Source organism: Scyliorhinus canicula, chromosome 5 (assembly GCF_902713615.1).
Source record: "Scyliorhinus canicula chromosome 5, sScyCan1.1, whole genome shotgun sequence".
Taxonomy (NCBI): Eukaryota; Metazoa; Chordata; class Chondrichthyes; order Carcharhiniformes; family Scyliorhinidae; genus Scyliorhinus; species Scyliorhinus canicula.
This window is the reverse complement of record NC_052150.1, coordinates 211,963,515-211,977,548: the sequence shown is the minus strand read 5'-3', so window position 1 is coordinate 211,977,548 and position 14,034 is coordinate 211,963,515.

The window sequence follows — 14,034 nt, the reverse complement described above, 5'->3', positions numbered from 1 at the left end:
CGACGACAGACAGCTCGTTGGAACATTCACCTCTGGTGTCTGGTACAGCAGCCTGACCCAGTCGATGAAAGCCCGACCAAACCCGAATCGCCTCAGCACCTCCCAACGATAGTTCCATTCCACCCGGTCAAAGGCCTTCTCTGCGTCCATTGCGAAAACTACCTCCACCTCCTTACTCTCCGGGGGCATCATAATTACATTCAAGAGCCTTCTAACGTTGGCCGTTAGCTGCTTACCCTTAACAAACCCTGTCTGGTCTTCCCCTCTCACCTCCGGGACACAGTCTTCTATCCTTGAGGACAAGATTTTAGCTAGCAGTTTGGCATCAACATTTAACAGGGAGATCGGCCTGTGAGACCAGCATAGCTCGGGGTCCTTCTGCTGCTTCAGGCCTGCTTCGAGGCCTGTGACATAGTTGGGGGAAGAACACTGCGCTCTCTTGCCTCGTTAAACGTCCTCACCAACTGTGGGCCCAGCATCTCAAAGAACTTTTTATAAAATTCCACTGGGTAACCACCTGATCCTGGGGCCTTGCCCGACTGCATGGCCTCCAGCCCCTCTGCTATTTCTTCAATCCCGATCGGGGCTCCCAGCCCTTCTACCAACCCTTCGTCCACCTTCGGGAACTCCAGCCCTCCCAGAAATTGCCTCATTCCTCCCACTGCAGCTGGGGGTTCCGACTCGTATAGCCGGCTGTAAAACTCCTTAAACTCCTTGCTGGGTCCAAGATTGTGTTCCCTCCTCTGTCCTTCACTCTCCCTCTCTCCCTACCTGCCTCCCTTTTCCTGAGCTGGTGCACAAGCATTCTACTGGCCTTCTCTCCATGCTCATATATCGCCCTCCACGCCTTACTCAACTACTCTACCGCCTTCCCCATAGATAATGAGCCAAATTCCACCTGTAACCTCCGTTGTTCCTTCAGTAATCCTACCTCCGGAGCCTCCGCATACCTCCTGTCTACCTGAAGTATTTCCCCGACCAACCTATCCGTCTCTGCCCTCCCTTCCTTCTCCCTATGGGCCTGATCACTGCCTCCCACACCATTGCTGCGGAGACCTGTCCCGTATCGTTAATCTCCAGGTAGCTCTGGGTGGATTCCCTCACCCGCCCGCACACCCCCTTGTCCACTAACAGTCCGACATCTAATCTCCATTGCGGGCGCTGTCCACCCTCCTTGCCCACCTGCAGGTCCATCCAATGTGGGCCATGGCCCGAGACCGCAATCGCCGAATACCCGATGTCAACCACCCCCGCCAGTAAAGCCCTGTTCAAAATAGAAAAGTCGATCCGGGAGTATACTTTATGTACGTGTGAGAAGGAGAACTCCTTCACTTTTGGCCGTCCAAACCTCCGTGGCTCTGCCCCACCCATCTGCTCTATGAACCCTTTTAGTTCCATTGCCGACACACGGTCTGTCCTTGAATTCGACCGGTCCAGCCTTGGGTCAATGACCGTATTAAAGTCTCCCCCAATGATCAGCTTGTGTGAATCCAGATCCGGGATCTTCCCTAACATCCGCCTTACAAACTCCACATCATTCCCAGTTTGGTGCATAGACATTCACAAGCACCACCGGCAGCCCTTCCAGCTTCCTGTAACCATGATATATCTACCCCCCACATCCACAACTATTCTCTCCGCCTCAAATACCACTCGCTCATTAATCAGGATCGCGACCCCTCTCGTCTTAGATTCCCGCCCCGAGTGAAATACCTGCCCAGCTCATCCCTTCCTCAGTCTGGTCTAATCAATTACCCACAGGTGTGTTTCCTACAGCATTATCATGTCCGCCTACAATCCCCTCAAGTGTGCGAACACGCAAGGCCTCTTAACCTGCCCATTCAGCCCTCTGATGTTCCACATGATCAGCCTGGTTGGGAGGCTTGTCAGCCCAGCCCCCCCCCCCCCACCCTGCCGATCAACCAATTCCCCTTCTTAGGCCAGCCTCCAGCTCGCGCCCCACGCTCCCTCCTGCCCGCCCCCAGGTAGCCTCCGTCCCCGACCTCCCATTTGTCTCCAAGCAACAGACCCTCCCCTGTCAGCAGAGCAATTCTCCCCCCCCCCCCTCCTTCAACAAACAAAACATCTGCTCACCCCCCCCACTGCGCTTCCGTGAGCCAACCTGCCCAGCTGGCTTGGTGACTCTTCCCCCCATGGCGCCCGACATCTTACCTCCTATTGTTCCCTCCCCCTCCCCCCGCTCAGACATACCTCGGACATGGCCCTGCACTCAACACTGGAACACCTAGATAACAAAGACACCCATGTCAGACTCCTATTTATCGACAACAGCTCAGCCTTCAACAGGATGCTTTCTGTGGTGTATCTGTAAAAATTGGTAAGAGTCAATGTGGACATGCCAAATTTCCTCAGTTTCCTGAGGAAGTATAGACGCTGTTGTGCTTTCTTGGTTGTAGTGTCGACGTGGGTGGACCAGGACAGATTTATGGTGATTTTCACACCTAGGAATTTGAAGCTTTCAACCGTCTCCACCTCGACATCACTAATGCAGACAAGGGTGTGTACGATACTTCACTTCTTGAAGTCAATGACCAGATCCGTAGTTTTGCTGACATTGAGGGAGAGATTGGTGTTGTTACACCACTCCACTAGGTTCTCTATCTCCTTCCTGTATTCTGACTCATCATTGTTCGAGATCTGACTCACTACAGTCATGTCGACAGCAAACTTGTAGATGGAGTTGGAGCAAAGGTATGCCACACAGTTGTGTGTGCACCTGACTGTGGTGCCTTATCCACTTTAAGTACAAACATCCTATCCGATTTTCTCCTCCAGGTCAATTTTTAACCCTTTTAGTGTATCGTCTTTCAGCATGGCCTTGGTAAAGACGGATGCAAAGTATTAATTTAATATGTCACTCTGCCCTCTGAGTCAATATGTTTTTGGTCGCTAATAAACCCCACTCCTTTTACCACCCATTTACTGTTTAAGTGCCTACAGAAGACTTTGGGAATCCCTTTTATGTTAGCTGCCAGTCTCATCTCATACTCACTCTTTGCTTCTCTTATTTGCTTTTTCACCTCCCCTCTGAACCTTCTATATTCAGCATTGTTCTCAATTATAGTTTCTACTTGACATCCTCCTTAAGCACACTTTTTCTTTACCTTACTTTCTATTTCTTGTGTTATCCACAGGCTCTGACTTTGATTGCCCAACCTTTTCCCTTTAAGGAAATAAATTTACCTTGACTGTGCTTGAGTCAGCTCTTCTTTGAAGGCAACACATTGTTCAATTACCAGTGTTTTTGCCAATCTTTGACTCTAACATTTTTGGCTGAGGGATCCTTACTCCATTGGTTTGCATTCCCCCAGTTAATTATTCTTACTCTGGTTTGTTCTTTTCCCTTTTCCTTATCGACCTAAACCTTATCATGCAATGATCACGGGCCCCCTAAATGTTCTCCTGTTGACACTTGATTGACTTGGCTCATCTCATTCCCAAGAACCAGTGCCTTCTTTCTCATTGATCTGGAAGAATATTGCTGATGAAAGTTCTCCTGAGCACACTGTAGGAACTCCTATCCCTCTCTGCTCTTTACACTACTCCTATCCCAGTCTCAATTAACGTAATTGCAGTCCTGTATTATAACTAGAATATTATTTTTGCTCATCTCTGTAATGCAGATTTGTTCCTCTGCATCCTTCTCACTAGTTGATGGTCTATAGAATACACCAAGAAATTTAATTGCACCTTTATTGTTCCTTGGCTCCAGCCAAATAGATTCTGTCCTTGAACTCTTTCTCAAGCACTGCAATATTCTCTTTAATCGATGCCGCTGCCTATCCCCCTTACCTTCCTTTCCCATCTTCCCTGAACATCTCGTTTCCAGGGCTGTTTAACACCCAGTTCTGCCCTTCTTTGAGCCCTCCCCATTAGCAAGTTGCCAGAGAGATCACAGTCCTGGCTCTATTTAGGTGCAACCGATCCAGCCTGTACTGGTCCTCATCTCCCCAATGCCCCAAGAATTTAAAACCCACACTCCTGCACCATCTTTCTAGCCACACATTCATCAGTCTCACGTGCGTGTGCTACTGGGAGTAATACGGAAATGACCAGTTTTGAGGTCTGGCTTGCTTATTTCCTACTTAGATCCCTAAATTCTGACTGTAAGACCACGTTCCTTTTAACTATGTCATTGGTACCAATGTGGACCATGACCGCAGGCTCTTCACCCTCGACCCACAAGATTATCTGCAGCAGCATAATGACATCTTTGCCCCTGCTACTGGGGAGGCAACATGCTTTCCTGTCCATTTTCCTAATGATCAGATCACCTATCATCATTGTTCTTCCTTCCTTGTGGTACCCCCTCTGAACCTCTCGCTGTTAATGGTGACAGATACCCCCTCTGAACCTCTCACTGTTAATGGTGACAGATACCCCCTCTGAACCTCTCACTGTTAATGGTGACAGATACCCCCTCTGAACCTCTCACTGTTAATGGTGACAGATACCCCCTCTGAACCTCTCACTGTTAATGGTGACAGATACCCCCTCTGATCCACTCACTGTTAATGGTGACAGATACCCCCTCTGAACCTCTCATTGTTAATGGTGACAGATACCCCCTCTGATCCACTCACTGTTAATGGTGACAGATACCCCCTCTGAACCTCTCACTGTTAATGGTGACAGATACCCCCTCTGAACCTCTCACTGTTAATGGTGACAGATACCCCCTCTGATCCACTCACTGTTAATGGTGACAGATACCCCCTCTGAACCTCTCATTGTTAATGGTGACAGATACCCCCTCTGATCCACTCACTGTTAATGGTGACATACCCCTCTGAACCTCTCATTGTTAATGGTGACAGATACCCCCTCTGAACCTCTCATTGTTAATGGTGACAGATATCCCCTCTGATCCTCTCATTGTTAATGGTGACAGATACCCCTCTGAACCTCTCACTGTTAATGGTGGCAGATACCCCCTCTGAACCTCTCGCTGTTAATGGTGACAGATACCCCTCTGATCCACTCACTGTTAATGGTGACAGATACCCCCTCTGAACCTCTCTGGTTTTTTTTTCAGTGTACCCAATTCGTTTTTCTCCAATTAAGGGGCAATTTAGTGTGTTCAATCCACCTACCTTGCACATCTTTGGGTTGTGGGGGCGAAACCCAGGCAAACACGGGGAGAATGTGCAAACTCCACATGGACAATGACCCAGAGCCGGGATCGAACCTGGGACCTCGGCGCTGTGATGCAGCAGGGCTAACCCACTGTGCCACCTTGCTGCCCTGAACCTCTCACTGTTAATGGTGACAGATACCCCTCTGACCTGTCCAGAATCAGGGGTCACAGTTTGCCTCGCACTCTCTCATCAGGGGCTGGTTGAGCAGAGTGGGCTAAAGAGCTGGCTTGTAATGCAGAACAATGCCAGCAGCGCGGGTTCAATTCCCGTACCGGCCTTCCCAAATAGGCGCCGGAATGTGGCGACTAGGAGCTTTTCACAGTAACTTCATTTGAAGCCTACTTGTGACAATAAGTGATTTTCATTATTATTATTAATACAGCCACTCTGAATTTAACGCTGCCATGGTGGGATTTGAACCAGTTCCCCTGTGCTCGAGCCTGGGCCTTTGGATTCTCAAGCCAGTGACATTACCACTAAACCACCCACCTCCCTAATTTCAATGTTGTGAACTCTGATGTTTTTTTGCACTCACTCAATTTTTACATCATTTACAGAGGCTTTGGGTCGTCACTCTCCACTGAGGTAAATTTCAAAGTATACAACTGCTTCCAAATTGGAATTGTATATGTTGCTGCTGTCTCCTTCCTAGATTTCCCAGGGGCTGCCATATTTCTAATGTGTAATTAAAAGCAGCGTGAACATTAGCATTGGCTGCATTCTTTATGCATGACAAAAATTATTGTGAAATGTTATTGAATCTCCAAAGGCAACTTGTACAGAAGTGAAATATAGCACATTGAAAAGTATAACACACTATATACAAATAATACACTGCGTCTGAAAGGATGGCAAATAGCTTAGCGCTTCTCTAAGTGTTAGCTTTCTAAGGATAAACAACAGTGGCGGAATTTTCCGTTGGCCAAAGGTAAAATCGCGAAACGCAATTGGACGGGGATTAGGTTCCATTGCCAAAATCGCGGCAGGTGCCGATTTGATGCCAAATTGCGATTCTCCGTCACCTCGACAGCGGCGTCAATGTGTACCATAATGCACGTAGACACAGTTTGCATATCATTAGCGGGCCCGACCCGATATTTCCGGGGCCGAGTTCCTGACGGCATGGTTCACTTGTGCTTTTAAAAATCGTGAAACCGGCATGGTGGCTGCTAAGGAAGGAGAGAGAGATGGTAGGACATGGAGAGGAGTGACATTGGCAAGGGGCAGGGACGCCGTGTCCCAGCCCCAAACACCCCCCCCTCCCCCTCCGACCACACTCTGCCTGCAACTCCCTCCATGATACATACCTGCCGCACTACTGGGTGTGGGTCCTGGGCTGGCAGTAGCACCTAGTTAGACCCATGGGATTGAGGATGATGACAACTTGGTGTGGTATGAGCTCTGGTGCTCCGCATCTTACGACAACATCCGACTCCTGCACTTCCCACCGTCCACCTGGGTGATCCCTGCATGCAAGCTGGTCATTCCATCACATGGTCCCATCGAATCCCTGGGGTGGTCTGGCCGGAGGGCTGGTGTCCGGGCTGCTCGACTCATGTTGGGGTGGAGGCTCTGACTGTGGCACTGATTGGGGGTGGGTGACGCCAAACGGACTTGCCTCATCACCAGCAGGTCCTGCAAGACATGATTAGACCATGGGCTGGGGGGTAGGGTGTTGGGGGGTTCGACACGTGTCATGGGGAACCGCAACTAAGCCGATGGCCGAACTCCATCTCGGCGACCTCCCTTTCCTCCGGTCCGCTGACCACGTCTAAGGCCCTCTGCTCAGCCATAATGAGGGGCTGCAGGTCCTGCAGTTCCTCTCCTGACTTCTCCCGCTCCCGACGGTTGTGTGTGGCCTTCTCCTGGGGGGCAGACAGAAAACAACAACGTTAGACAATCCGGTGCATGCAGCCCAGGGATTGGGTGGTTGGTGGCCTCAATAGCCAGGGCACCCGGCTGCTCTCCTCACTGCCACCTTGTTGGCTGGGATGGTGTGTGTGGGGAGTGGAGTGTGTATATGCGGCTGCAGCTTGTCAGCCTCCCGAGTGTCAATCGGCGAATCCGGCGCCAGTTTTGCTGTTGTGAAAGTCTATGAATTGTGCATTGGTGTCAATACTTAGTCTCAGAAACTGAGAAACCCGTCCCATGTTTTTCAGAGGACATAAAGAATTCTGTCATGTTATTCGTGGCTCCATTGGTACCTCTGAGACAGAAAATAATGAATATGAGTCCTGTACAGGACATTTAAGCATGTAATCTCGGCAAAGACGTCATTGCAGTAAAAATATTGCAACGCCATTCGAGGTGCTGAATTTTAAATGGAACAGCAGCTATGGGCCTGGAGTCAGATGTAGGCATGACCAGATAAGGACGGCGGAATTCCTTCCCGAAAAGACATTGATGAACCAGATGGATTTTTACGCAATCGATGATAATTTCCTGGTCCCCAGGACCGAGAGTGGCTTTACATATTACAGATTTATTCTACCTGTGGTGGGATTGAACTTGTGCCCCCACCTCTGGGTTATCAGTGACATATCGCCATACCACTGTCTACTCGGTTACCAGTCACATATCACCATACCACTGTCTACTCGGTTACCAGTGACATGTCACCATGCCACTGTCTACTCTGGGTTATCAGTGACATATCGCCATACCACTGTCTACTCTGGGTTATCAGTGACATATCACCATGCCACTGTCTACTCTGGGTTATCAGTAACATATCACCATACCACTGTCTACTCTGGGTTATCAGTGACATATCGCCATACCACTGTCTACTCTGGGTTATCAGTAACATATCACCATGCCACTGTCTACTCTGGATTATCAGTAACATATCACCATTCCACTGTCTACTCTGGGTTATCAGTGACATATCACCATACCACTGTCTACTCTGGGTTATCAGTGACATATCACCATACCACTGTCTACTCGGTTACCAGTGACATATCGCCATTCTGTAGCCACCTTGGTTGGCCACTTCCCGACTTTAAAATGGAGGTCTGCTAAGAATGCAGGGAAATTCAGCCAAGGACAGGAAAACAAGCAGGTACAAGGTTTCCTGTGTATTAAGACTTGCAGAATCCAGACAGAACCGAAACCAAAAGCCATCTACATATTCATGAGCAATCTCCAGGAACAATTAGATACATTGAAATAATCAAGACCAAACCAGACTCCTCGGTGCCAGCAGGAGCCAAGACAGGAAGGTCAACGGACATTTAGGAACCGCCCAGCGATCAGGGAACAGCTCCAGTATTGGAGAAATCAATTCAAATGATCAGAACTTAGTCCAATCAACTGGAACCAGGTACAGGGTCCGCCCATATGGGCACGAAACCCCAGGGGACTATAAAATAGAGTCCCCAAGTTCAGTTCATCCTTCTTGGCAGCTCTCAAAGGACTCTTGACTGTGACTCTCAACTTGGAGAGACTTGCCTAGCAGCTGCACCAACCAAGTAAGTGTCCAGTCAACGCACGCTACGAGATAGGTGCTCCTAACCCTTAGTCCATACCAGCTGGAAGCCTGCAGACTCAGGATCGAATGAGAGGCCAATTGTTCCCCTGACCTAATGGGTCCCTTTTCCAAAGCTAAGTATTGGCCTGTTAGTGTTAGAAATAGCCTAGTGAATAGTATTTTATGCATGAGTAGCGATTGACTGTGCATATAATAAATGTGTTTTGATTTGAACCTTACTGTAATGAACTCCAATTGGCTTTATTGGTTGGCCAATTGGAGCATGAGCTCCCTCAATGATAGCTCATTGAGGGGGCCCATATAATCACCTGTGTCGGCTTTGTGACCCAGTCTTAAGTTGACTGGACTGCTAGCAGCACTGTTTTGTAGCTGCTCCTGTAATATCGTTACTGGTAAATAAATATTGGTGTGGTGACGGAACTCCTGCCTCCCGTGGATTACTACAGTGGCGACGAGGTAAACTACGAATTTTGCGGAGACCAGCTGCCGCACTCGGAGCGTAAGCCTTGCCATTTTAAAAATGCCGTTTTTTGGGAGGTTAGAGGCATTCGACCCGGCTATTGAGGACTGGTCCCAGTATGTGGAGAGAATGTGTTACTTCTTCCGAGCAAATTATATACTGACGTTCGAAAGGAGACGGCTTATCCTGCTGTTGGCGTGCGGACCCTCTGCTTTCGCCATTATACGTAGTCTGACTTATCCTGATGCGCCGGACACGAAAACTTTCTAAGAAGTAACGGAATTGGTGAAAGAGCACTACGTCCCAAAACCACCCCTCATTTTGCGTAGGTACAGATTCTACACAGCGAAGCGGGAAGACAGGGAGTCAGTCACGAATTTCTTGACCCGCCTGAGAAGGCTGGCGGAAAAATGTGAGTTCGGCCCGACGCTAAATGAAATGCTTCGGGACCGGTTAGTGTGTGGTATAAACGACCTCACAATACAGAAACGCCTGTTGGCGGAAACGGAGCTAGACTGCAGGCAGGCGTTACAGCTCGCACTGTCCCTAGAAAAGGCAGCAAGTGGGGCGCAGGAACTACAGGGCACACCAATGGAGGTAGATACCTGTGAGAGGGACTACCACAACGGGTCCTGCTACCAGATAGCCGTTCTCAGGAAAAACCTGAGGAATAGAGGGAAAAAGGAAAACCCCAGAACTGCCCCCAAGTCTGCCAGGACTAACTGGAGACAGAGGGAAGTACCGGCTGAGGCTCCCCTAACAGAGAAGGACCGTTTCTGGCACCAGACAGAGTGGGGTAACAGCAACAGAAACCCTAGAAGGAGGTGGCAAAAGAGGAATAGCAGGTGGGGACGCAGGGAAGTACACAACCTAGACGCCCCATCCTCCTCCGAAGGGGAACAATTATATAACATTACAACGAAGAAAGCAGAACCCATTAGGATTACCCCACGGGTGAACGGGCGGCCGACAATAATGGAAATAGACACGGGTGCGGCCGTATCAGTAATGGGAGTGGCAGCAATAAGAAAAATCAAAGATGGACTCCAGCCACTAACCCTAACAAAAACATCGACAAAACTTAAAACCTACACGGGGAACCCCTGGAAGTTCTAGGCACGACTCATGTACCTGTGGACTATGAGAAACAATTGCTCAGATTACCATTGACGATAGTAGAGGGCTCCGGACCGAGCTTAATTGGACTTAACTGGCTGAAAGACCTAAAATTAGATTGGATGAAAATTTTCCAGAGTGGAAGCGGGCAGTTGAGTGGAGTACTCCAAAAATACCCGGAGGTCTTCCAGGAAGGTTTGGGGGAAATCATAGGCGCCAAAGCAACTTTGCACGTGGACCCAGAAGCCCTTCTGAAATTTTGTAAGGCCAGGCCGGTACCTTTTGCATTAAGGAAGAAAGTAGATGACGAAATAGAAAGGTTACGGCGCGACGGCATTATCAGACCAGTACAGTCCTCGGAATGGGCAGCGCCGGTGGTACCAATTTTGAAGCCAGGCGGCTCGATACGTCTCTGTGGAGATTTCAAACCGACAGTAAACAAATACGCACTGCTGGACAAATACCCAATCCCGAAAATAGACGACCTATATGCCAAATTGGCAGGTGGGCTTTTGTTCACAAAACTAGACATGAGCCACGCCTACCTGCAGTTAAAACTGGACAAGGGCTCCCAGAAGTTCGCTACGATCAACACCCTGAAGGGCCTTTTTCGTTATACTAGGCTACCTTTTGGAGTTCATCAGCCTGCGCTATATTCCAGCGTACGATGGAAAATATTCTGCAGGGACTACCGCAGGTGGCGATTTATTTGGACGATGTCTTAATCACGGGTAGGACAAACAGGGAACACTTAAGGAACCTGGAGGAAGTGCTCAGGCATTTTGCAAAGGCAGGCGTACGGCTAAAAAGGGAAAAATGTGTTTTTCTGGCCCCACAAGTGACGTACCTGGGATATAAAGTAGACGAGTCAGGCTTACATCCATTAGAAGACAGAGTAAGGGCAATAAAAGAAGCCCCAGCTCCCACCACGGTCCAGGAGTTACGATCATTTCTAGGGGTTGGTAACCTATTATGGAAAATTTATTGAAAATAGGGCGTCCATCCTAGAACCCCTCCACCAGCTACTAAAAAAGGGTCAAGAATGGAAACCGAGCATTTAGGGACATTAAGGAACAGCTGTCATCCGAAAATGTCCTAGAGCATTATGACCCAAGGAAGGAGTTGGTGGTCACTTGTGATGCATCCCCCTACGGGGTAGGAGCCATCTTAGCCCATAGAGGAAGGAATGGGGAAGAACGGCCAATAGCCTATGCTTCGAGGACCTTGGCGATGGCTGAGAGGAAGTACGCCCAAATCGAGAAGGAAGGACTGGCGGTGATATTCGCAGTAAAAAAATTTCACCAGTATCTGTACGGGCGGAAATTCACCATAGTGACGGACCATAAGCCGTTATTAGGGTTATTAAAAGAAGACAAGTCAATACCCCCGATTGCATCAGCTAGAATCCAATGCTGGGCGTTGCTACTGGCGGCATATAGATATGTTCTGGAGCACAGACCGGGAACGCGAGTAGCACATGCAGATGCTTTGAGCAGACTTCCCCTCCGCGAGTAGCACATGCAGATGCTTTGAGCACTCCGTAGCAAATACCAAAAGTAGAGGAGACAGTAATGACTCTAAATTTTTTGGACACCCTACCAGTAGACGCACAACATATTCGGTTGTGGACGCAAAAAGACCTAGTTTTAGCCAAGATGAAGCATTTACTGCTAACAGGGGAACTGGAAAGACCAGTGGAGCCCCAGATGCACCCATACTGGAGCAGAAGGGACCAAATAACCGTAGAAGACGGTATCCTATTATGGGGAGCCCGGGTAATCGTCCCAGCTCAGGGCCTTCAGGCAATCTTAACTGAGTTACATCACGGACACCCAGGGGTGTCTAAAATGAAGATGCTAGCTCGAAGCTACGTTTGGTGGCCAGGTTTGGACACAGACATAGCAGCCTTGGTACGTCGGTGCCAGGAGTGCCAACAGGGGCAAAGAGTGCCACCAGCGGCGCCATTGCACCCGTGGGAATGGCCAGGCAGACCGTGGACCCGCCTGCATATTGACCACGCCGGCCCTTTCATGGGCTCAATGTTTTTGGTGATAGTGGACGCCCACTCCAAATGGTTGGACGTCCACCAGGTAAACACGGCAAGCACAGCATCGACAATTGAAAAGCTCAAGGCCTCGTTTGCAACACATGGACTTCCGGAGGTATTGGTGTCGGACAACGGAACGGCATTCACAAGTGGGGAATTTGGAAAATTCCTGAAGGAAAACGGAGTCCGTCACATCAAAACGGCCCCTTACCATCCAGCGACCAACGGCCTGGCAGAGAGAGCGGTCCAGACGCTTAAAGCGGGACTCAAGAAGCAGCCGGCAGTGTCAACAGACACAAAGCTCTCCCGCTGGCTGTTTGATTACAGGACCACACCGCATTCCACAACGGGCATACCGCCAGCTGAACTCTTAATGGGAAGGCGGCTGCGAATGAGGCCGAGTCTCCTTTTCCCAAATTTAACGGTGAAAGTGGAGAAACAACAGGAGGCCCAACGCAGGGGGCATGATAATAGTCGGTAGCAGAGACATTTCCAGGTGGGGGCACCGGTTTGGGTCAAGAATTATGGGAATGGACCAACGTGGGTCAAAGGCACGGTAGAGTCCCAAACAGGGCCCATATCCTATGAGGCTTCAATAGGAGGTAAGGTGCTGAAGAAATACCTAGACCAAATAAGGGCAGCGGAACCACACCTGGAGACAGGCGAAGCAGGACCGCCTCAAGCTGGGATAGCCCAGACGGAAAGGATACCCATACCCCAGCGCCGAGCAATTTCTCCAGACCCTGTCATCCAGTCATCAGAGTCGGAGATGGACACACTCAACGAGGCCGCCGCGACACCTCTCCCCGAGGAGGAGGAACAACAACTTCCAAGGAGGTAGTCAAGGAAAAGACGGGCACCTATAAGGCACACCCCGCCCACTTCGGAGAACGACCCGGCGGACGACACAGAGGTGACAGACCCAGACATGAGGAGCAGGAAGAAGCTCAGAGGAATGCCAGCTGGCAGGAATTCCTTGGACCTTGGGGGGGAGGGGTGTAATGAACTCCAATTGGCTTTATTGGTTGGCCATTTGGAGTATGAGCTCCCTCAATGATAGCTCATTGAGGGGGCCCATATAATCACCTGTATAGGCTTTGTGAGCAGTCTTAAGTTGACTGGACTGCTAGCAGCACTGTTTGTAGCTGCTCCTGTAATATCGTTATTGTAAATAAATATTGGTGTGGTGACGGAACTCCTGCCTCCCGTGGATTACTACACTTACTAACTGGTGTATTGAGTTATTGATCAGCACTTGAACTTGAACCTCGTGGTGGTATCATAAAGATACCTGGCGACTCTAGAGAAAAGGTTATAAAACAGAGCAATTAAGTGTAAAGCACACTTAGCAACAATACCACTGTATACTCTGCCTTGTCGTGTTTTAGTGATGCTGCTAATCCAGTAATTCTAAGTCTTCACTGCAGGAGTTCCTCAGGGTCCTAGGCTCAACCATCCTCAGCTGCTTTATCAATTACCTCCCTTCCATCATAAGGTCAGAAGTGGGGATGTTTGCTGATGTTTCTGCACAATGTTCAACACCATTCACTACCTCCTCAAATACTGAAGCAGTCCATATCCAAATGCAACAAGACCTGAACAATATCCAGGCTTGGGCTGACAGGTGGCAAGTAACATTTGTACCATACAAGTACCAGGTAATGGTCATCTCCAACAAAAGAGAATTTACCCCTCACCCGTTGACATTCAATGGCTTTACTGTCACTGAATCCTCCATAATCAACATCGAGGTTACCAC